Genomic DNA, 24581 nt, shown 5'->3' with positions numbered 1-24581 from the left:
TCCCCGGGATGGACTTGAGCAGACTCTCCATGTTGCGCTGGAATATGGCAGCTGCCGACCTGATGCCAAATGGGCATTGATTGTATATGAAAAGGCCTCGATGTGTGTTGATGGTGGTGAGTAGCTTGGATTCCTCGGTCAATTCTTGCGTCATATACGCAGATGTGAGGTCTAATTTTGAGAAAAGTTTACCTCCAGCCAATGTGGCAAATAAGTCCTCCGCTCTGGGCAGCGGGTACTGGTCCTGCAGGGAGACTCTGTTTATGGTAGATTTGTAATCCCCACAGATTCGTACGGATCCATCAGGCTTCATGACTGGGACGATGGGACTTGCCCAGTCGCTAAATTCCACAGGTGATATAATGCCTTCCCGCAGAAGCCTGTCTAGTTCTTTGTTCAATCTTTTCCCTCATCACATAAGGTACAGCTCTGGCCTTGTGATGGACCGGTCTAGCATCCTGTGTGATGTAGATTTTGACTTTGGCCCCTTGGAAAGTGCCCACACCTGGCTGAAAGAGATGTTCAAATCGCTTTATAACTGTTGAGCAGGAGGTCCGTTCCTCTAATGACATGGCATGGACATCATCCCATTTCCAGTTTAGTTTTGCCAGCCAGCTCTTCCCCAGCAGTGCTGGGAGGTCTCCGGGGACAATCCACAGGGGAAGTCGGTTCACTGTCCCTTTGTGTGTGACAGAGAGCATGGCACTGCCGAGGACTGGTACGATTTCTTTGGTATAGGTCCTTTGTTTGGTGTCGACCCTTGTGAGTTTTGGTCTGTCTCTTTTATGCGGCCACTGTTGTTCAAATTGTTGAGCGCCCATAAGAGATTGACTCGCTCCTGTATCCAGCTCCATGTTGACAGATATCCCATTGAGTAGGACCCTCATCATTATAGGGGGCGTCCTGTTGTAGGAGCAGCGGCCATTGATCGTGTTGACCCGCTGTACATCGGTGTTCCGGGTACTGTCCCCACCGTCTTCTGGTCTGCTTTCCGACCCATCCAATTCATATACCAGCCGAGCTGCCGTTTTTTTGCACATGCGGGCCAAATGCCCTGTATATTCACAGTTCCTGCAAACAACCTGCTGAAATCGACATTCTCTTGACGAGTGCCCACCCCCACACATCCAGCACAGACTGCTTGCAAAGAATGAGCTGCGTCTGGCTGATCTCTCTTGAGCTTCTCTCAGTTTGTAGTTGAATGCTCGTATTGTGGGTTGATGAGGTATGAACGGCCGTTCCTGTGGCCCTTGATGGCTTCTGTTGCCACTGCCTGCTATCGAGAGCCTGTTCTCCTAGTTTTGTCTGTGTGTGGGGGGTAGCAGCTTTTCTACTGCTGTGAACTCCTTGTTCCATTATTTCGTTAGTTGTCGTACCTGCATTGTAAATCAACCTCGTTTCTTCTTCCCCTACCAAGCATGTCTGTGCAACCAGTGCTGCTGCCTCTAAGGTCAGGTTCTTGGTCTCAATGAGCTTTCAGAATATGCCTGCGTGGCCTATTCCTTCAATGAATTAGTCTCTCAGCATTTGTCTCCTCAGTTCATCGGAGAACTCACATAAACTAGCCAACCTCCGAAGTTCCGCCACGAAGTCGGGTATGCTCTGGCCCACACAGCGTCTGTCGTTGTAGAACCTGTGTCTGGCCATGTGTAGGCTGCTCGCTGGCTTCAGGTGGTCTCTTACCAGTGTGCTCAATTCTTCAAACGACTTGCTTGCTGGTTTCTCAGGTGCCAACAGATCCTTCATTAAAGTGTATGTTTTCGAGCCACAGCTGGTCAAGAGATGGGCCCTTCTCTTGTCTGCCGTATCGTCGCCTAACCAGTCTTTGGTTACAAAGCTTTGCTGGAGCCTTTCTATAAAGTCCTCCCAATTGTCTCCCGCATTGTGCTTTTCATCTGATCCGTTGTTCGCCATTCTGTGGATTCTGTAATCCCATAACCCGTCGCCACTGTAAAGTCCTGTCCCCTCAGTACAGATTCACACGAGGCATGGAGTGAAGTCAAGGTCACTCTGGACCTGCACCTTTTGGACCCAAGTTTCCACATGATTTGCGCCTGATTTTTAGGAGCAACTGGTGGAGAACGGACTCTCTTAGAAATCGCAATTCTCCACATTTTTTTTTCCTGCAGTTCTAGTCAGTTAGAACAGTTCCACTTTGGAACAGAATTTTTTCTTCAAAAGTGGGCGTGTCCGGCCACTGACGCCTGATTTCAAAGTTTCCACAGTGAAAACGTACTCCAAACTAACTTAGAATGGAGCAAGTGAAGATTTTTGTAGAACTGAAAAAACCTGTTCTACACATTAAAAAATCAGGCGCAGGTTACAAATTAGGCGTCCAGAACGAGGTGGGGGTGGGGGGGGGAGGGAGGGAAGTCATTAAATTCTATAATAAATCCTTATTTATACTTCTACAAATATTATACAAATAAATCCAACCTGAATAAACATTTATAAGCAAAGAAAAGATTAAATAAACCATCTTCCTACCTGTGTGAAAGTGCTTCAGCCATGGAGAATGCTGCAGGCGTTTGTTCCCGACGGCGGGCGGGGAGGGGGAGGGAAACGGCTGCCTCAACTTTCTGAGGCTTCCTGCAGCCTTCTCAGTGCTGATGTGCTGATGGCAATGTGCTTTTATTAAAAAATGTTCAAAAATTAAACAGCTACAAAGAACTACAAAAATGGCCGAGTGCCAATGTTTCCTTCACACTGCGCGTGCGCGAACGCTCCAACGCGCACGCGCAGCGTTGCCGGCAGAAAAAAAACGAATTTAAATGGTACCCACCCCCTCCCACTTACAAAATCGGCGCGAGTGTAGGCTCCGCCCCCCTGGGCGTCGCGCCAAACAGACAAGGAGCTGCAGGGCGCTCCAGAATCACAAGTTTTTTTTCCGGCGCCATTTTAGGCGCGAAAAACATGCGCCCAGCTCGGAGGGGCGCCCGTTTTTTATCGTGTGGAAACTTGGGCCCTTTATTTCACAGCTCTGGAATGCTGCACTTGCCTGAGACCTGTCCTTATATACCTATCTCTTGCAAGTGCACCCCCGGTGGTGAGGTATGCTGGTGGTTACAGGTCATATCTTATTACAGTCATGTGTAGCATGTTAGGATACAGTTATATATAATAATGTAAGATACATGACAGCTGCAGTTTGGCCTAGGGAGAGGGGAAAACTTTTTAAAAAGTTCACGAATAAAAAGTTAAAAAACATTCCCACGATAGTTTTACAGCTAAACACGTTTTACAATTAAAAAACAAAGAACCTTTAACTTACCTTTCTTTGCAGAGTACTCACCCACCGCCCTGTTTAAGCAGCTTTCACGGGGCAGTTCCCTCGGCGATCTGGACGGGCTTCCGTTGAGGCCAAACTTACGCCCTGGAGATTCGCATGGCGACGGTTTTGCTCCAAGTAGGCATTTCGCGATTTGGGCGGTACCAGTCAAAAGGTAAGGGAGAAACTTTCGCCGGCCAGTTTCTCTCCAAAAAACAGCTGCACCGCTGAAAAAGCCGCCCAAAAAGAAGGCGAAAGTCTAGCTCACGTGAAACTACCTGGATTGTTGTAAAAACCAGCAGGTTCACTAATGTCCTTCAGGGAAGGAAATCTGCCGTCCTTACCCAGTCTGGCCTATATGTGACTCCAGACCCACAGCAATGTGGTTGATTATTAACTGCTCTCTGCGGCTCACCACCTTCTTGAGGACGATTCGTGATGGGCAATAAATGCTGGCCTTGCCAGCGACCCCCACATCCTATGAACAAATTAAAAAAAACATCACCCTTGCTAAGAGAAGCCACAGGGTATGGGAAAGTGCGACTGTGGTGGAGCGGAGGGTGATCGTTCTGACTCATTTCACCTATCCCGATTGAATCAGGACTGTATCACCATTTCAGTGCCTTATTTGCTACCTCCCAGCCTAACAAGCTGCAACACCTTTATTACAAAGGGGTTGGTGTACAAGAGTACAGAAGTTCTACTGCAATTATACAGGACCTTGCTGAGACCACATCTGGAGTATTGTGTACAGTTTTGGTCTCCTTACCGAAGGAAGGACATACTTGCCATAGAGGGAGTACAACAAAGGTTCACCAGACTGATTCCTGGGATGGGGGGAATTGTCTTATGAGGAGAGATTGAGTAGACTAGGCCTATATTCCCTGCAGTTTAGAAGAATGCGAGGTGATCTCATTGAGACATATAAAATTATTAAGGGGCTTGACAGGGTAGATGCAGGGAGGATGTTTCCCTCGGGCTGAGGAGTCGAGAACCAGGGGTCACAGTCTCAGGATAAGGGGTCGGCCATTTAGGACTGAGCTGAGGAGAAGTTTCTTCACTCAAAGGAATTCAGTACCCCAGAGGGCTGTGGAAACTCAATCATCGAGTATATTCAAGACAGAGGTCAATAGACTTTGGGATATCAAGGGAATCTAGGGACATGGGAATAGAGCAGGAAGTTGGGGTTGAGGTGGAAGATCAGCCATGATCTCATTGAATGGCGGAGCAGGCTCGAAGGGCCGAATGGCCCACTCCTGCTCCTAATTCTTATGTTGTTATGTCACACTGTTTATCGAATTTCCCTGTAAACAGCAGCAAGTAATCTAAGCAAGACTCCTGAATGATTCCAGGTTAAGTGATGTGGGTGCATGCCTTACTCAAATGATATGAGAATGTATCAAACTCATTTCAAAAAATATTATTTTAGTTGCATTCGTAATTAAAGTTTTTCTGACCAATTATGAATTAGAACAGGGAGAAAGAGATACTTGTGTACACAAAAAGTAGTGTAGGTTTGGAATTCAAACTTGTAGTGGTTAGTGGTTGAGGCAGAAACAATGTCAACATTCAAGATTATATTGGATAGATGGATAAGCTGAAGAGACGTGGGAACATATTGTAACTTCTATATATTTCTTTTTATTCCCTATGGATGGATCTGTTGAGAAGGGTGGGGATGGGGGGCATGGTGGTGAGGTGTTGAAAATTATGGAGATATTTAACAAGAGCTTCACATGCATTCATAACCTTTTCTATTTCCATTTGTGAAGTGTCTTGGACCAATTCCACGTTAAAAGTGCTATACAAATGTATGGTTCTGCTCACAGAAGCACCTCCTCATAGCACTTCTCCCTTCTCATTCATCTTGTCTTGCCAGTAGCGGAAATTAAATTGGGGCGAAAGGCTGAGTCGAGTTTTGGTGCAAACTTTTCATTTGTGCTCATGGAAAGTTCAACATAGAGTTACATTTCAAATACCAATGCTGCTGTAGTTGTTCTTTTTGTGCAAAGTCTTGTTTACACAGCTCATTCACAGTCCTGCTTGCCCATCACCCCTGTGCTCACTGACTTATATTGGACCTACATATGACAAAGCCTCAATTTCAAAATTCACATCCAATGTGTTCAAGTTCCTCCATGGTCTCACCTCATCCTATCTCTGTATCCTCCTCCAACCCTATAACCCTCGATATTTCTGTGCTCCTCCAAAACTAACCTCTTCACATCCACAATTGCCTTGGCTCCACAATTGGCGGCCCTGCCTTCAGCTACCAAGGCCTTAAGGCCTGGGATTCCCTCCCTGAATGTCTCCCACCTTGCTACGTGTCTCTCCTACTTTAAGTCGCTCCTTCAGAGCTACATCTTTGACCAAATCTTTTGGTCACCTATCCTAATGTCTCCTTATGTGGCTCAGTGTCAAATTTTGTCTGATAACCCTCCTGTGAAGCACCTTGGGACGTTTTACTATGTTAACGCCGCAATATAAATGCAAGTTATTGTTGATAAACAAAACACAGGGTCATTAGGCTACAGCCTGTGTGCTTCCCTCATGGCTCATGGTGTTCCCTCAATTTTTCAACCTTCTGTTAATTACATAGAATTACATAGGATATATGGCACAGACACAGGCCTTTCGGCCCAACCAGTCCATGTTGCCATTTATTCGCCACGCGAGCCTCCACCCATCCTTCCTCATCTAACTCGATCAGCGTAACCCTCTACAGGTACAACCTCCGCAATCCGGAATCTTCGGGACCGAGGCCATTACGGTTTTCGGGTTTTCCCGGATTTCGGAGACGAAATCCGACGTCCCAAGATGTTGCCTCGCAGCAGTGACCCATAGTCGGGAAGAAAAAAAAACGCCCGGGGAAAACCTATGTTGTAGCGGTGGGTATGAAGACCCACAAAAACGGTAAGTTCAAGTTTTAAATTTTTAATTCTTTTGCAGCGTTTCGATAGTTAAGTGTCTTGTGAATGTTTTGTGATATTTTTTGCAATTTTTTTTTGGTGTGTGTGTCTGTGCGAGTGGTGGGGGGGGATTATTTCCAGAATACTGATCAGAATACCAGTGTCCGATTTTCGGAACATTCCGGCTTTTGGAACTCCGGATTTCGGAGCTGTACCAGAATTCCCTTCTCCCTCATATGCGTATCCAGCCTCCCCTTAAATGCATCTATACTATTCGCTTCAATCACTCCCTGTGGTAGCGAGTTCCACATTCTCACCACTCTCTGGGTAAAGACGTTTCTTCTGAATCCCCTACTGGATTTCTTGGTGACTATCTTATATTGATGGCCTCTCGTTATGCTCTTCCACCACAAGTGGAAACACTCTCTCATAAAACCCTTTCATAATTTTAAAAATCTCTATTAGCTCACCCCTCAGCCTTCTATTTCCAATAGAAAAGAGACCTTTCCTGATATGTATACCCTCACATTCCTGGTATCATCCTTTTTTGTACCCTCTCCAGTGCCTCTAAATCCTTTTTGTAATATGACAACCAGAACTGCACACAGTGTTCCAAGTTTGCTCTAGCCATGGTTCGATACAGGTTGAGCATAACTTCCCAACTTTTCAACTCTATAGCTCGAGAAATAAACCCTAGTGCTTGTTTTGCTTTTTTTATGGCCTTGTTAACCTTCCAAGAGATTTGGTTTAACATCGAAACATAGAAAATAGGTGCAGGAGCAATTAACGTAAACACAAGTGGGTGTATCGATGGTTTTACTAAATCTGTAATTATTTTAACAGAAAGTGAAGTTCGGTGCCAAATTAAACATTGGCTCAGTACCTGCTGCCATGCTGTCTCTCCTTCATTGTTTTTGTAAATTCATAAAGCCATCTGTTATTGCTTCTATTTAAGCTTCGATAGATAAATACACCTACTGAAGTGATGATAAAAATCAGGAAGGTCGCAGATCAGATCACCGGTCTGCCTTGATTTAAGTGATCTCCACCGTCTAGAAACTTCAGCTCATCCAAAACCTTTGTATCCTATCCTGCTCACAAATCACCCCTGTGCTTGCTGACCAACATTGGCTCCCAGCTACCCAATGCTTCAAATTTAAAATTCCTACCGCTGTGTTCCTTTATGGTCTGTTCCCTCCCTATCCCTGTAGTCTCCTCCAGCCCGACAACCCTCTGAGAACTCTATTCCTCCAACTCTGAACCTCTGTGTATCTGTTCCCCCATCCCACATCACCACCCCACCCCCCCCACCCCGCCTTCGCCCCCACCTTTAGCACTAAGACAGATGATCTGGTCATTATGTCATTCCTGTTTTTTGTGGGAGCTGGCTGTACGCAAATTGGTTACCGCTATTCTGACATTGCATCGGTGATGACACTTCAAATTGGCTGTCTAGCACTTTGGGATGTCCTGAGGTGGATAAAGGGGCTATATAAATGCTAGTTCTCGTTGTACAGTTGTTGTTGTTGTTGTATATGCTGAATGGAAACATTCTTGAGCTGTGGGACCAACAGAGAGATCGTGGGATTTTCATCATCAAAGGCAATCCCTCGAGTCAAAGATGACTTACTTCCACGTCAAAAAGTTCACAGGTGTTTCAATGATGGACCGAAAATTCCTGGTCCGAACTAAATCTTGAAGGATGGAAGATGCCTGTGCATGGATTTTTTTAACGTATGGTGGCCATTGCATACCAGCCACCACATGGGCTTGCCAGAGCTAGGTCTTGGTCCAGTAGCAAGGATTAACCAAGAGGACTGGAGACCAGCAGTGCTGCACGGACCTAGTGCGCGCACACATCGCAGTGTGGACTGGCCCGTGCTGCCCCTGGGCCCTCGCCTCTTCTGGGCCCCGAACTCACCCCTCTCCTGAGCCCCGATCACGTCCCTCTACAATCTCTCGCCGCTCCTTCGCCCCGACCTCGCCGCTCCTGCTGTACCTGCCCACGCTCCAATCACCGACCTGGATCTTGGTGATGTCACTCTTCACTGCCGTTGCTCTCCTGCTCCAGCACGTGCTGCTTCCTGGAGTGGTACGCCTCCACACTGCTCCTTCCGCTCCCCGGCCTGCTTCGACTTTAGTGGGCAGGTCACCAACACCAAAAGCACAACGTTCCCAGGCTTTCTGCTTACTGTCTTTCGGCAGCGACCAAGATGGTGTGTACCATCCGCCCTAATTTTTTATGATGTGGCTCGCTGTCAAATTTTGTTTTATAACGCTCCTGTGAAGCTCACTGAGACATTTTACGCATTACAGGCGCTATATCGTGTCAGCTGTGGCGCAGTGGGTAGCACTCTTGCCCCTGAGTTAGAAGGTTGTGGGTTCAAGTCCGACTCCAGGGACTTGAACACCTTAATCTAGGCTTGCACGCGCAGTGCAGTGCTGAGGGAGGGTTGCACTGTCGGAGGAATGTTGGCCTTCATTGCGAGAGGGATGGAGTACAAAAGCAGGGAGGTCCTGCTGCAACTGTACAGGGTATTGGTGAGGCCGCACCTGGAGTACTGCGTGCAGTTTTGGTCACCTTACTTAAGGAAGAATATACTAGTTTTGGAGGGGGTACAGAGACGATTCACTAGGCTGATTCCGGAGATGTGGGGGTTACCTTCTGATGATAGACTTGGTCTTTACTCGTTGGAGTTCAGAAGGATGAGGGGTGATCTAATAGAAACATTTAAAATAATGAAAGGGATAGACAAGATAGAGGCAGGGAGGTTGTTTCCACTGGTCAGGGAGACTCGAACTAGGGGGCACAGCCTCAAAATACGGGGGAGCCAATTTAAAACCGAGTTGAGAAGGAATTTCTTCTCCCAGAGGGTTGTGAATCTGTGGAATTCTCTGCCCAAGGAAGCAGTTGAGGCTAGCTCATTGAATGTATTCAAGTCACAGATAGATAGATTTTTAACCAATAAGGGAATTAATAGTTACGGGGAGAGGGCGGATAAATGAAGCTAAGTCCACGGCCAGATCAGCCATGATCTTATTGAATGGCGGAGCAGGCTCGAGGGGCTAGATGGCCTACTCCTGTTCCTAATTCTTATGTTCTTATGAGAAGGATTTTTGAGTATCCATAATTCTCCAGACAATTTACTTTAGTTTCAATACCCCAGACAGCTTCAATACTCAAACTGGTTTCTTTGCAGGATAGTCATCCTTTAGTTGTCTAGCCCTGCCCACACAGACTACATTTGTCTCGTGAAATCCCAAATTCGATTAAAGTTCGTAGTTTCTTCCATGTGTACTTTAGGATTTCAAACTTTCTGGTAGATAGTTCCAAATTAAATTTCCTTTCCAATGAGTCAAACACTGGGGGGGTTTCCCACGAATTTTGCACCCTTCAGCTCTAACTTTACTGCTCCTGTGACGTGCCTCAGCCTTAATATCAGGCTCACATCACGACTTGGACTTGCCTTTTTCTTTATCGCCCATAGGGCATGTCTTGATAAGTTTGGCAGTTTGGCATTGAATCTGAATCAACCTTTATGGCTCATGTCTTCTGGCAAATCGATAAAACGTTGAACTTTTGTCCTGTGTTTTAAGATGTTCTCCTACAAGAAATCTGATGGTGCTCCCTTCTCCCCCCACCACCCACACAATTTGAAAAAAAACTCGAGCAAGCTCCAACACAAGTGGCTTTTTTGGACTATCTTCAGACTGATTGGTGAGGGACAAGTTGGTGTTCAAATAAAAGACACAAATATTGAGTTGAGATCTCAATGACTCCCTATCATAGCAACATAGAAAATAGGTGCAGGAGCAGACCATTCGGCCCTTCGAGCCTGCACCACCATTCAATATGATCTTGGCTGATCATGCAATTTCAGTACCCCATTCCTGCCTTCTCTCTGATAGAGAATTCAAACAGGCTGCATTTAGACAGGCTGTGAAAATTCACAGATAACAAGTCAGAGATGCTCCGTGAGTGGTAGCATGTTGCATTAAGCCATCAATCAACTTGACATTTTAGGACCCTTGGGTAGTGAGCCAATAAGGTCAAAGAAGGCGAGTTCTTTTCTGTAAATTGATCCAGGCATAAATACAGCCATTTTGACCATGTGGTTTCAGTAAGACAAAGGAACTGGCAATCAGCCAGCAGTTTGTTGCTCTCTGCCAAGATTAAAAAGTTAAAACTACCATCGGAGTTCGTATTTCATTGGAAATTAAGAGATCTAACACTCTCCATACCCCTTGATCCCTTTAGCCATAAGGGCCACATCTAACTCCCTTTTGAATATAACGAACTGGCCTCAACAACTTTCTGTAGTGGACAATTCGACAGGTTCACAATTCTCTGAGTGAAGAAGTTGCTCCTCATCTCGTTCCTAAATAGCTCACCCTTTATCTTTAGACTGTGACCCCTGATTCTAGACTTCCCCAACATCGGGAACATTCTTCCTGCATCTAACCTGTCCAATCCTGTCAGAGTTTTATATGTTTTTATGAAATCCCCTCTCATTCTTTGAAATTCCAGTGAATATAAGCCTAGTCGATCCAATCTTTCTTCATATGTCTGTCCTACCATCCTGGGAATCTGTCTGATGAACCTTCGCTGCACTCCCTCAATACAAGAATGTCCTTCCTCAGATTAGGAGACCAAAACTGTGCACAATGTTCAAGGTGTGGCCTCACCAAGACCCTGTACAACTGCAGTAAGACCTCCCTGCTCCTATACTCAAATCCTCTCGCTACGAAGGCCAACATGGCATTTGCCTTCTTCACCGCCTGCTGTACCTGCATGCCAACTTTTAATGACTGATGTATCATGACACCCAGGTCTCGTTGTACCTTCCCTTTTCCTAATCTGTCACAATTCAGATAATATTCCACCTTCCTGTTATTGCCACCAAAGTGGATAACCTCACATTTATCTACATTATAGTGCATCTGCCATGCATTTGCCCACTCACTTAACCTATCCAACTCACCCTGCAGCCTCTTAGCATCCTCTTCACAGCTCACACTGCCACCCAGCTTAGTATCATCTGCAAACTTGGAGATATTACATTCAATTCCTTCATCTAAATGATTAATGCATATTGTAAATAGCTGGGGTCCCAGCATTACCCCACTATCGTTACATAGAAAGGAGCATAAGAACAGGAGGAGGCCTTTCAGCTTCTCGAGCCTGTTCCGTCATTCAATTTGATCATGGCTGATCTGTATCTCAACTCCAAGTACCCGCCTTGGTTCCGTAATCCTTAATAGTCCAACAATAATCTATTAATTTCAGTTTTGAAATTTTCAATTGGCTTCCAGCCTCAACAGCTTTTGGAGGGAGTGAGTTCCAGATTTTCACTCTTCTTTGTGTGAAGAAACTTCTCATTATTTAAATGGGGTTACAGCATTACAAAATGCTGAGGTACAGAGGGATCTGGGGGTCCTTGTACACAAAATGTTAGCATGCAGGTACAACAAGTAATCAAGAAGGCAAACAGAATGTTAGCATTTATTGCAAGGGGGATGGAATATAAAAGTAGGGAAGTTCTGCTACAACTGTACAGGGCGTTCATGAGGCCACACCTGGAGTACTGCACACAGTTTTGGTCTCCTTATGGATATATTTGCATTGGAGGCAGTTCAAAGAAGGTTCACGAGGTTGATTCCTGAGGTGAAGGGGTTGTCTTATGAAGAAAGGTTGAGTAGGTTGGGCCTATCTATACTCATTGGAGTTTAGAAGAATGAGAGGTGATCTTATTGAAACTTATAATATTCTGAGGTGGCTTGACAGAGTAGATGCAGAGAGGATTTTTCCCCTCGTGGAGGAAATCTAGAACTCGGGGACATATTTTAAAAATAAGGGCTCGTCCATTTAAAACAGAAATGAGGAGGAACTTCTTCTCTCAGAGAGTGGTGAATCTTTGGAATTCTCGACCCCAGAGAGTTGTGGATGCTGGCTCAATAAATACATTTAAGGTGGGGATAGACAGATTTTTGAGCGATAAGGGAGTCAAGGGTTATGGGGAGCGGGCAGGGAAGTGGAGTTGAGGCCAAGATTAGATCAGCCATGCTCTTATTGCATGGCGGAGCAGGCTCGAGAGGCCAAATGGCCGACTCCTGCTCCTATTTCTTATATTCTTCCTGACATCACTCCAACACGGCCTAGCTCTAATTTTAAGGTTAATTCACCTTGTTCTTAGAGGAAATAGTTTCTCCCGATCTACCCAATCAACTCCTTTAATCGTCTTAAACACCTCGATTACATCACTCCTTAATCTTAAGGGAATACAAACAGTCTATGCAACCTGCTCTCATAATTTAGTCCTTTTAACCTCGGTATCATTCTGGTGAACCTGCGCTGCACACCCTCCAAGACCAATATATCCTTCCTGAGGTGTGGAGCTTGGAACTGAACATCGTGCTCCAGATGTGGTCTAACCAGAGCTTTATACAGCTGTAGCATAACTTCCTCCCCTGTATATTCCACCTCGCTTGAGATAAAGGCTACCATTCCATTAGCATTTTAAAATGACGGCCCTGATTTTGCGGTCGGAGGCTTCCCGCGGGGAAATGCCACCAATCAGCAAATAAAATGCCCGCGTACCTGGTGGTCCGAAAGGCACGAAGATTCGCGCGGGGGCGGTGGGGGGGGGGGGGGTGGCCAGGCCAAAGGGCCATAACCTTAAAATGTTCAGGAGTGATGTCAGGAAGCACTTTGGTGGGATTGAGGGATAAGCTGCACTGTTAAAATTTGGTGGAGTAGCTGTAAAATTGCTGAAAACACTGGAATTAGACATGGTATCCTAACTTTCCTTCTCAGTCCTTCCTGTGCCTTGCACATGTTGTTTTTAAACAATCTTCTGTTGTTCGGTTGAGTATTAATGAATTCAGTCTTGTGGCTATAATCACTTTATTTTTTCTAACTTAACATAGAAAGCAATCTAAATGCAGAGTATAATTTGTTCAGAGTAAAACTCAATTTACAAGCAGAGTTTCATCAGCAGTTCTGAGTGCAGGTATGTGGCAAATAGGTTTCTCACTTTTCTTTCATCTCTAATCTTAACGCGAAAATCTCCTTTTTTTGTACAGTATTCTCTTTATCAAACTGGAAGTGGCCTGGCCTTATTTGTTTGTCTCCGGTTGTAATGTATGCTCACAGGTTTGTAGAGCTGTTGCACTGTGAGTGACTTAGCCAGTCACATGATGTTCACAAGACTCAATAAAACCCCAGCCCGTTGGGTCTAGGTCATCCACGATGAGGTATGCAGTTGTGAGCCTAGTGGATGAACTCACAATGTGCAGTGTGATTGTTAAACCTTTGTTAATAAATTAACTAGTTCTTAATAGCAATGTGTTGCTGTGAATTCTCAAGCAAAGAACCCATGAAGCAGATACATTACACTGGACAAATGTGCCGTCCTTCAACTGATACTTACGCATGTAAGTTCACATTCTTGTACATCAACATCCGGTAAGATACATTCAATGTACTCTTCTCCAAATGATTTTTTAACCCCTTGCATAGATTGCAATGTTACATGGTGAGATGTTTACAGTATAGAAATACTACAAACATCCCAGGGTCCTACTTCAATCTTAAATACTGGCTGCTGCTAAGTGAAATCGGTATCTCTCTCGCACTAATGATGCCAACCACCGTTGTTCCCTCCATATTGAATGAACTAAATATGGACACCATTCAGAAGCTGAATTAACCGAGTTCGATATGCCGGCAGTATGAGCTGGATTTTCGGGTCATCTGCGCTTTGAGTTTTGCCCCGGAGCGATGGCAATGGCGGCGGTGAGGTGTTCTGGGCGGGCGGCCATCCTCCAGCGCACCGCGGCAATACTCGGGTCGGGTTTTATGGCGACGCAGGGCAACACCGCCCGGAAGAGCTGCGCCGGGTGTGTAACGCCCCTGGTTGCGACACCGGCGCGGGTTTGAGCTGCTGCCCGACCCGTCCGCCTGGTAGCGTGCTCCGCAGTGACCGCCTGTGAAATCAGGGCGATCCTACGATCCTGTTGGCGACAAGGTGAGTAATGGACTCCTCAGGTAAGTGTGATTGTTTTTTCTTTTACGTTTTTTAGCGATTTGTGTTGTGCTGGCCTGGGCAATGCTTTGGGAATGTTTTGGCATTTTTTTTGTATTTTCCCTCCCCCCCCCCACCTCCGATGTCTCGTCGAGCTCTCCCGGCCCGAATCTTTAGCTCAGGAACTTCCCATCCTTGCGCCAAGAGAGTTGTACAACATCCCCCTTAACGCTGCACCCCTGAAGCAGGGCCCAGATACCCAAACTTAAATACTAAAGGGCAAACTATTCCCAGCCGCTAACTTTCCCGCCCTGCTGCCATTATCACCCTGACAACATAAAAACCTAAATTCCAGTCATATGTCGCAAACCTTCAATCTCTTTGGTTAAAGAGATACGCTGTTGGATGCCCCTGTTCACTGAGGTTCCTGGTGCCCCGTTGCCCCCATTGCGCAATTATCAGCTTTCAGAAACGTTGAGGGCAAAACTGTTGTGAGGCAAAGGGTGCAAGGGACAAGTCTAATTAATGGCAGATGCCACGAGATGCCCTGAGACAACACATTCTGGCCCAATAGCTCTCACCTCGCATGTGTAGGCCACGTAATTTGCATTGCCATGGCTACAGGCCACCATGTACAGTGCAAATGTTAAAAAAAATCTTATCTACTGGGAGTAATTGAATGGCCCTGATGTAATTTGATTCATATTTTTTCACTCATTCACTGCATTGCGATTGAACGCTTCTCCTCTGTGCAGACTCGGGGTGGAAGGTGCTTTCCGACTGCAATGTATTTGCTTCATGGGTTCTTTAGGAATTCATAGCAACACATTGCTATTAAGAACAAAAGCAAAATACTGCGGAATCCGAAATAAAAGCAGAAAATGCTGGAAGTCTCAGCGGGTTAGGCAGCATCTGTGGAGCGAGAAACAGCATTAGCACTTTCGGAACTAGTTGGTTTATTAACTAAGGTTTAACAATCACACTACACATTACCAGTTCATCCACGAGGCTCACAACTACATATCTCATCGTAGGTGACCTAGACCCAATTGGCTGGGGTTTTACTGAGTCTTGTCAACATCATGTGACGGGCTAAGCCACTCCCAAATTCAACAGCTCTCCCACTATTTTGTGTAAAACCCATAAATCAAGTGACCCCTTATTAACGGGGTCACTAAAACCAACAAATAAATAAATTAACTTTTTACGATAACTTAATTCAAATTAAAACTTGGTTGCCAGGGGTGATGATGCACTCCAGTCCCTCCAGCGCCCACCTCTCGCGGAAGGCCGCACGTGTACCTGTGGACACCGCATGCTCCATTTCCAGGGAACACCCTGGCTCGTATGTAATCGCGGAAGAGAGGCAGGCAGTTGGGCTGAACGACCCCCTCGAACGCCCGCTTCAACAGCTCGACAACTGTTTTGTTGTAATCTGTAAAAACATAATCATTAAATCAAGTGCACCCTTGTTTTTTGTTGAGGGCACCAGAAACGCAAATTATACAAGTGCCCCCTGGCTAAAAGTGGGGCGGGTGGGGGCAACTAAAACCGACAACTTAAACAAATTAAACTTTAGACATGGTTCAAATTAAAATTTGGTTGCCAGGGGTGATGATACACTCCAGTCCCTCCGGCTCCAACCCCTCGCGAAAGGCCGTGAGCGTACCGGTGGACATCGCGTGCTCCATTTCCAGGGACATCCTGGCTCGGATGTAACAGCAATAGTTCGACAAACCTGTGAGCATATTCACAGGTGCATACATTACACCGACAGGACAGAAATCATTTTGCGATATCTTCTTTTTTGACACAATTTTAAAAAAAACAGAATAAAATAACGGAGGAGTCTAGGAGAATCTAGGGATTATGCGTGAAAGTGGACTTGCGGTCGATTCTCAGACGTGATCTTATTGGATGGCGGAGCAGGCTCGAGGGGCCGAATGGCCGACTCCTGCTCCTAGTTCTTATGTTCTTAAAGCAAAACGAGGATTGAAAGGAGACCCAATTCTGAACAGGTTTTAAGCCGCGGTTTCGCAATTCACTCCCACTCCATCCACTGGACAGCCAGCACAAAAAGAAAGAATTTCGTACAACGGAATAATTAACTGCTCCTCATGCTGCCCAGGGCGATGGCTTCTATTCATTACAGCGCGCTATTCCAAAACAAATATGTGATTAAGTAGATCATTAGCAATGTGAAACGTCACTTGGGATTGGAGGAACTGGGAGAAATCTGAACATTAAGTGACTAGATTTCCATTATATATATATATATATATATCTCAGTGAGCTACGAAATAAAAACGCAGCCTTCCTTTGTGGTGGGGTGGAGGGGGCAGAGGACACATCAGAAGTGCGGTGGGCCGGGGCAGGGAGGGGGATTACAGAAGAGAGTCTCAGGGGCTGTAAACCTTTCCCGGATTGTAGTGTGGCACGGTGGCAGGTTTAGCCAGCTTTCTCTGGCAGCCGCGGCACTCGCCATCTGCGCCCGTCTCCAGCGCTCGGTCAGGATGAAGTTAATTTTACGGCACAGTCAGTGTCAGCAGATGGTCCTCTTGCCGCCTGACTGGCTCCTCCCGTCAAAAGAAAGCGCTTCAGTCTGTTGTGTGCGGTTGGAGTGTTAAACAGTATGGTAATCCGAAAGCAAGCAGCACATTATCACAGCTAAGTGATTATTAAAAGTGTCCACTGTCAGCACACAACACTAAAGAAGACTTTCGTGATTCCCAGAGCCCTGAATTTAAAGCCTCACCCTCCTTAACTTTTCTCTCCTGAAGGTGCTGACTCTTGCTAAGGGATGGTTGCTCGGGTGATAGGTATTGCACTGCATGCTTGTAATTGAACATTAAAGGAACGCCCCTGTTGGGAGCAAGCATATTGCGGCATTTGCACTCCCTGGTCTCCCCTTATATTGACTCTTACCCCATCATCACCCCTGTGCTCATTGACCTACATTGGCTCCCACTTAAACAACGCCTCCATTTCAAAATTCTCATCCTTATTTTCAAATCCCTCCATGGCCTCGCCGTTCCTATCTCTTCCAGCCCTACAAACCCCCGAGATGTCTGCATGCCTCTAATTCTGCCCTCTTGAGCATCCCTGATTATAATCGCTCAGCCATTAGTGACCATGCCTTCTGTTGCCTAGGCCCCAATCTCTGGAACTCCCTCCCGAAACCTCACGCCTCTCTACCTCTCTTTCCTCCTTCAAGACACTCCTTAAAACCTACCTCTTTGACCAAGCTTTTGGGCACCTGCGCTAATTTCTACTTATGTGGCTCGATGTCAATTTTTTTTAAATCTCATAATACTCCTGTGAAGCTCCTTGTGATGTTTCACTATGTTAAAGGTGCTATATAAATACAAGTTGTTGTTGTTCTGAGTCAAAACATAAGAACATAAGAACATAAGAACAAAAGAAATAGGAGCAGGAGTAGGCCATAATGCACCTCGAGCCTGCTCCGCCATTTAATGCGATCATGGCTGATCCGATCATAGACTCAGGTCCACTTCCCTGCCCGCACTCCATAACCCCTTATCCCCTTATCATTAAGAAGCTGTCTATTTCTGCCTTAAATTTATTCAATGTCCCAGCTTCCACAGCTTTCTGAGGCAGCGAATTCCACAGATTTACAACTCTCTGAGAGAAGAAATTTCTCCTCATCTCTGTTTTAAATGGGCAACCCCTTATTCTAAGATCATGCCCTCTAGTTCTAGTCTCCCCCATCAGTAGAAACATCCTCTCTGCATCCACCTTGTCAAGCCCCCTCATAATCTTCTTCGTTTCTATAAGATCACCTCTCATTCTTCTGAATTCCAATGAGTAGAGGCCCAACCTACTCAACCTTTCCTCATAAGTCAACCCCCTCATCCCCGGAATCAACCTAGTGAACCTTCTCTGAACTGCCTCCACAGCAAGAAATGTTGTGGGTTCAAGTCGCATTCCAGGGACTTGAGCACATAAATCTAGGCCGACACTCCAGTGCAGTGTTGAGGGAGTGCTGCACTGTCAGAGGTGCCATCTTTTGGATGAGATGTTAAACTGATTTCCCGTCTGCCCTCTCAAATGGACATAAAATATCCCATGGCACTATTTCGAAAAAGAGCAGGGGAGTTATCCCCGGTATTCTGGCCAATTTTTATGGATGCCTCGGTTTAACGTCTCATCCGAAAGACAACACCTCCGAGAGTGCAGCACTCCCTCAGCACTGCACTGGAGTGTCAGCCTAGATTTTTTTATGCTCAAGTCCCTGGAGTGGGATTGGAACCTCAACTTTCTAATTCAGAGGCAAGAGTGCTGCCCACTGAGCCACAGCTGACAGGGAGAGAATGCCAGAGCTTAGGGCCGAGGCAACTGGATGCACGGCCGCCAATGGTGGGGAAATCAGGGTTGCACGAGAGGCAGAACTGGAGGAGTGCAGAGATCTTGATGGGCTGTGGGGCTGGTGGGCGTTACAGAGATAGGGAGGGGCGAGGCCATGGGGGGAATATGAAAGCAAGGATGAGAATCTTAAAATCAGGACCCCTGTAATATTTTGGACCGTGGGCCATGCCAACTCGGAACTGATATGAGAATGTCCAAACTCGTCACGCACAAGACTTTTAGAACCAGCAAAGAGAGACCTTCCTCTCATCGTTACTGGGTTATATTATGTATGAGAATACCACCGCAGGCCGGGGCTATAAATAGAGCTGGAGCGCCGGGCCCTGGAACGTTGTGGTCGAAGGTGCGGCGAATGAGGATACAGGGCCCAGAAGAGCCGAGGGCCCAGGGACAGCACGGGCCAGCCCACACTGCGATATGTGCGCGCACTGGGTCCGTGCAACAGAGCAGGTCGGCAGTTGTCCTGGTTAACCCTTGCCACTGGATAAAGGCCTAGCTCTGTCAAACCCGTGTGGTGACTGGTGTGCAACGGTCACCACATGTTCAAAAAAATCCACGCACAGGCATCTACCACCCTTTCAACTGGAGTTCAGGACTGGAACATCAGGACCTTCATTGAAACATCTGTGAACTCTTGTGGAAGCAAGTCATTCTCGTTCGAGGGACCACCTATGATGATGATGTTATATTCGGAGATAAAGTTAACAAACTAGAACTACCTCCTGTGGCTACACAGCATACATGAACAGCTTATTAAGCAACACGTCACAGCTTGTGGTGCAGTTTCTGGACACGGGGGACATTTTCTGAAAGCAGAACGAAATTTCCCAAAACAGAATGCTATAATAGCTCTTCATGTGTCCACAGAAGCAAGCTAACTCAACCACACAAAAGCCAAATCCTGCGGATGCTGGAATCTGTAGTGAAAACAGAAAATGCTGGAAATCTCAGCGGGCCAGGCAGCATTTGTGGAGAGAAAAACAGAGTTAAGGTTTCAGGTCGATGAGTTAACACGCCCTGATTCTGCACTTCATTAATATGTCACAGTAGCTAGTGTCAGCTCTGGATCAGTGGGTAGCACTCTTGCTTCTACATAAGAACATAAGAATTAGGAGCAGGAGCAGGCCATATGGCCCCTCGAGCCTGCTCCGCCATTCAATACGATCATGGCTGATCAGATCTTGGCCTAAACTCCACTTCCTTGCCTGTTCCCCATAACCGTTGACTGCCCCATGGTTCAAGAACCTGTCTATCTCAGCCTTGAATATACTCAATGACTCAGCCTCTGGGGTAGGAGATTGTGAGTTCCAGCAGGGGGAGGGAGTAATGGCCACCAGGAATGCTGTAAAACCAGGGAGGAGCACTCCTTGAGATTGGGTCACCATCATCATTGGGATGGGCTGCCAGAGCTGGCAAGGGTGCTTCAGTAGTGCCCGTCCCGATCCACCGTCATAAGAGGGCACGGCACTCAGCCATTCTGCCTGAAATAATGTCATTGAATCTTTTATGTCCACCTGAGAGGGTTTAAAGGCTCATCTGAAAGACAGCACCTCAGACAGTGCAGCACTCCCTCAGTACTGCACTGGGAGTGTCAGCATGGAGTTTTGTGCTAAACTCTCTGGACTTGGGAGCTGTTTGTGACTTAGGGGCCCAGAAGCTGTACATCATCATCATAGGCAGTCCCTCGAAATCGAGGAAGCCTTGCTTCCACTCGAAAAGTGAGTTGTTAGGTGACTGTACAGTCCAATATGGGAATTACAGTCTCTGTCACAGATGGGACAGACAGTGGTTGAAGGAAAGGGTGGGTGGGAAGTCTGGTTTGCCGCACGTTCCTTCGGCTGCCTGCGCTTGCTTTCTGCATGCTCTCGGCAACGAGACTCGAGGTGCTCAGCGCCCTCCCGGATGCACTTCCTCCACTTAGGGCGGTCTTTGGCCAGGGACTCCCAGGTGTCGGTGGGGATGTTGCACTTTATCAGGGAGGCTTTGAGATTGTGCTTGAAATGTTTCCGCTGCCCACCTGGGGCTCACTTGCCGTGTAGGAGTTCCGGATAGAGCGCTTGCTTTGGGAGTCTTATGTCGGGCATGTGAACAATGTGGACCGCCCAACGGAGCTGATCGAAGCACTGACCACACTCGACCAGGAGCTGGACAACTCTTGAGCTAAAGGATTGACACTACCTAGCGTATGCCAATGGCGATCCATTCAGAGCCTGACATGTTCAATGACTCCAGGACAGTTTGATACGAAAAGTTCAGCTGACATGGCATTCAATGACCAGTGCTGAAAGGCTACACATGGCTAGTGTAGAAATACATGGGACTTGACATAGGGTGCTGTTCCGCACTCAATCATTTGTCCAAAAAAGATGCTGTAGGGGCAAGCAAAAGAAAAGGATTGGGTCAATGTTAGCGCAAGGATTTCGATTACTTATTTTTGATCATGTTGTGATTAGGTCCGAAATTCAATATCACGGGAGAGAATTGGAAAAATCATCTGGTGTATAGAATTGCCTGCCTGAATCAGGCGCCCATACAGCTTATGTCAACAGCATTAACGCAGTAAGTACTTTGCACTTAAGGCAGGTATTTGGCTTGAACTAGAACTTTTCAGAGTTGACAGAGTTCTGGGCTGCAGTTCTTTGCATATATCTACTACATGGGGGATTCACAAGAAAGTAAAACTTATATAGCGCCTTTCACGGCCACTGGACGTCTCAAAGCACTTTACAGCCAATGCAATACTTTTGGAGTGTAGTCACTGTTGTAATGTGGGAAATGCGGCAGTCAATTTGCACACAGCAAGCTCCCACAAACAGAAATGTGTTAATGACCTGATAATCTGTTTTTGTTATGACGATTGAGGCCAGGACACCGGGGATAACTCCCCTGCTCTTCTTCAAAATAGTGCCATGGGATCTTTTACGTCCATTTGAGAGAACAGATGGGGCCTCGGTTTAACGTCGCATCGAAAGACAGCACCTCTGACAATGCAGCACTCCCTCAGCACTGCGCTGGAGTGTCAGCCTAGATTTTTTTTTGTGCTCAAGTCCCTGGAGTGGGATTTGAACCCACAACATTCTGATGTCAGAGGCAAGAGTGCTACCCACTGAGCCAGAGCTGACACAAAACTCAAATTAACTTTTTACCCTCAATTGACATTGAATAGCTATGATCCTTTTCCAGTCACCCTGCTTCTGAATGGCCTCCAGAGTTGAGCGACAATGATGAAGAGCAATATTTCATTCGCCTACTCTGTGCAGACCTTCCCATTGCTGTCTGATATCATTTATCTCCGACCATGTCTCAGCCCTGGTTCCATGGGCCTATACTTTTGGCTTATACTCGCTGGAGTTTAGAAGAATCAGAGATGATCTCATTGAAACATAAAATTCTGAGAGGGCTTGACAGGGTAGCTGTTGAGAGGCTGTTTCCCTCGGGCCGGAGAGTCTAGAACTAGGGGGGCACAGTCTCAGGATAAGGGGTCGGCCATTTAGGACAGAGATGAGGAGAATGTTCTTCACTCAGATGGTGAATATACTCACGACTGAGAATTCTCTCCCCCAAAGGGCTGTGGAGGCTCAGTCGTTGAGTATATTCAAGGCTGAGATGGATAGATTTTCGAACTTGAAGGGAATCAAAGGATTTTGGGATAGGGAGGGGAGAGTGGAGTTGGCGAAGATCAGCCATGATCTTACTGAATGGCGGAGCAGGCTCAAGGGGCCATATGGCCTACTCCTGCTGCCAGTTCTTATGCTCTTATGTTCAAGTCTCAATCCAGAGACTTGAGCACAAAATCTAGGCTGATAGTTCAGAGTAAGTACTGAGGGAGTGCTGTACTGTCAGAGGGGCCGTCTTTCAAATGAAATTTTAAACCGAAGCCTCATCTGCCTCATTCAGGTGGATATAAAAGTTCCCATGGCCACTATTTCGAACAAGAACAGGGGAGTTTTCCCTGGTGTCCGGGCCAATATTGATGCCAACATCACCAAAACAGATTCAGCACTTCTGAACTCGATAAATATGCATCAACTTTGAGGCTGTTAAAAATACATATGGGATCCTGGGCTTCCTAAATAGAGGCATAGGGTACAAAAACAAGGAGGTTATGCTAAACCTTTATAAAACACTGGTTAGGCCCCAGCTCGAGTATGGGTCCAAATCTGGGCCACCACAAAGGAAGAATGTCAAGACCATGGAGAGGGTGCAGAGGAGATTTACCAGAATGGTACCAGGGAGGTGGGATTTCAGTTATGTGGAGAGATTGGAGAAGCTGGGGTTGTTCACCATGGAGCCGAGAAGGTTAAGAGGAGATTTGATAGAGGGGATCAAAATTATGAAGGGCTTTGCATAGAGTAAATAAGGAGAGATTGTTTCCACTAGCAGAAGGGTCAATAAATGGAGAATACAGATTCAAGAAAATTGTCGAAACCATGAAGGAGATTGGAAGAAATGTTTTTACGCTGTGAGTTGTTAAGATCTGGAAGCACTGCCTGAAAGGATGATAGAAGCAGATTCCATCGCAATTTCAAAAGAGATTGGATAAATAACAACAACTTGTATTGTTGTACTATGCCGCCATTAACATAGTGAAATGTCCCAAGGTGCTTCGCAGGAGTATTGTGAGATAAAAATTTGACACCGAGCTGCACAAGTAGAAATTAGCATGAGTGACCAAAAGCTTGGTCAAAGAGGTAGGATTTAATGAGTGTCTTGAAGGAGGAAAGAGCAGTAGAGAGGCAGAGATGTTTAACCAAGGAGTTCAAGAGCTTGGGGCCCAGACAACTGAAGGCACGGCCACCAATGATTGAGCGACTGTAATCAGAGATGCTCAACGGGGCAGAATTAGAGTAACGCCAACATCTTGGGGATTTGAGGGGCTGGAGGAGATTACAGAAATAGGGAGGGGCAAAGCCGTGGAAGGACTTGAAAATAAGGATGGGAATTTTGAAATCGAGGAGTTGCTTAACCTTGAAAAGGAGAATTTTTCAGGACTTTGGGGAAAGAGCAGGGAGGAGCGGGACTTATTGGATGGCTGTTTCAAAGGTGTAAGGTTAATAATCTTCAGAAAAACACAGAGCATGAACTAAAAATTGATTCCAAGCTTTTGCAATGAAGCTGGACAATTAAGGACATTCTGTGGCCAGGAACCAAAATTGACTTCATGCCTAACAACAATGGAGATGTTACATGAGGCCCTGAACTTGATTGACCAGGGTGGGGAAAACAACCACTGGAGACAGCGAGTCTGTAAAAAGACCGGATAACAAAGGATCCCACCAAATGCAAATTTTTGTACAATAGCATTCAGCATAAGGAAATACCTTTTGCATTGTCGACTCCGTGTGCAAATTAGTGGCCATTCAAACTCATCACCACAGCCAGTTAACCAGATCACTACATTGATAATTGGATCTCGGAAGCAAGAGACCAATTCATACTAAGGATAGAAATATTCAGACACAGAAACACACAGGAGGCAACACAAGAAGAAGTGGCAGGAAAGGAACAGAAGCTGCAGAGAATAGCTGGAACAAGAAACAGCAGGTTACGGAATCAAGGACCACAAACCTCTGGTGATTGTATGTCTAAAGTCAAATTTCTCTCAGCAGTCTGGTCCTGTAATTTTAGACGTTTTTTGTTGCGTAATAAAACGGACACTGGGTTAAGCCTAAATTTTGTGCCGCAGGTTGCCATTTCCCACTAGAAGTTCCAAGGTCTAAAAATCAGTCGAGTGAAAAAACAAGCACCCTACATAGGCACGACTGGCCCAATGGCCTCCTTCTGTGCTGTGTCATTCTATGATTCTAAGAATAGAAAGAGAAAGATAGGGGGAGCGAGAGAGAGAGAGCAAAAGAGAAGGATAGAAAGCTGCTATTGTCTTAGGCACAGTGTTATAAGTTACTTTATATTTACTGAGCTTTTGCATCTTAATCCCATGAGCCCAAGGTGGAAGTAAACATCAAGCAGAAGAAATGAGATCAAATGATTTCTCCA

This window comes from Pristiophorus japonicus, chromosome 10 (genome assembly GCF_044704955.1).
Source record: "Pristiophorus japonicus isolate sPriJap1 chromosome 10, sPriJap1.hap1, whole genome shotgun sequence".
In the NCBI taxonomy this organism is placed as follows: Eukaryota; Metazoa; Chordata; class Chondrichthyes; family Pristiophoridae; genus Pristiophorus; species Pristiophorus japonicus.
Note: the sequence above shows the minus strand (reverse complement) of the source record.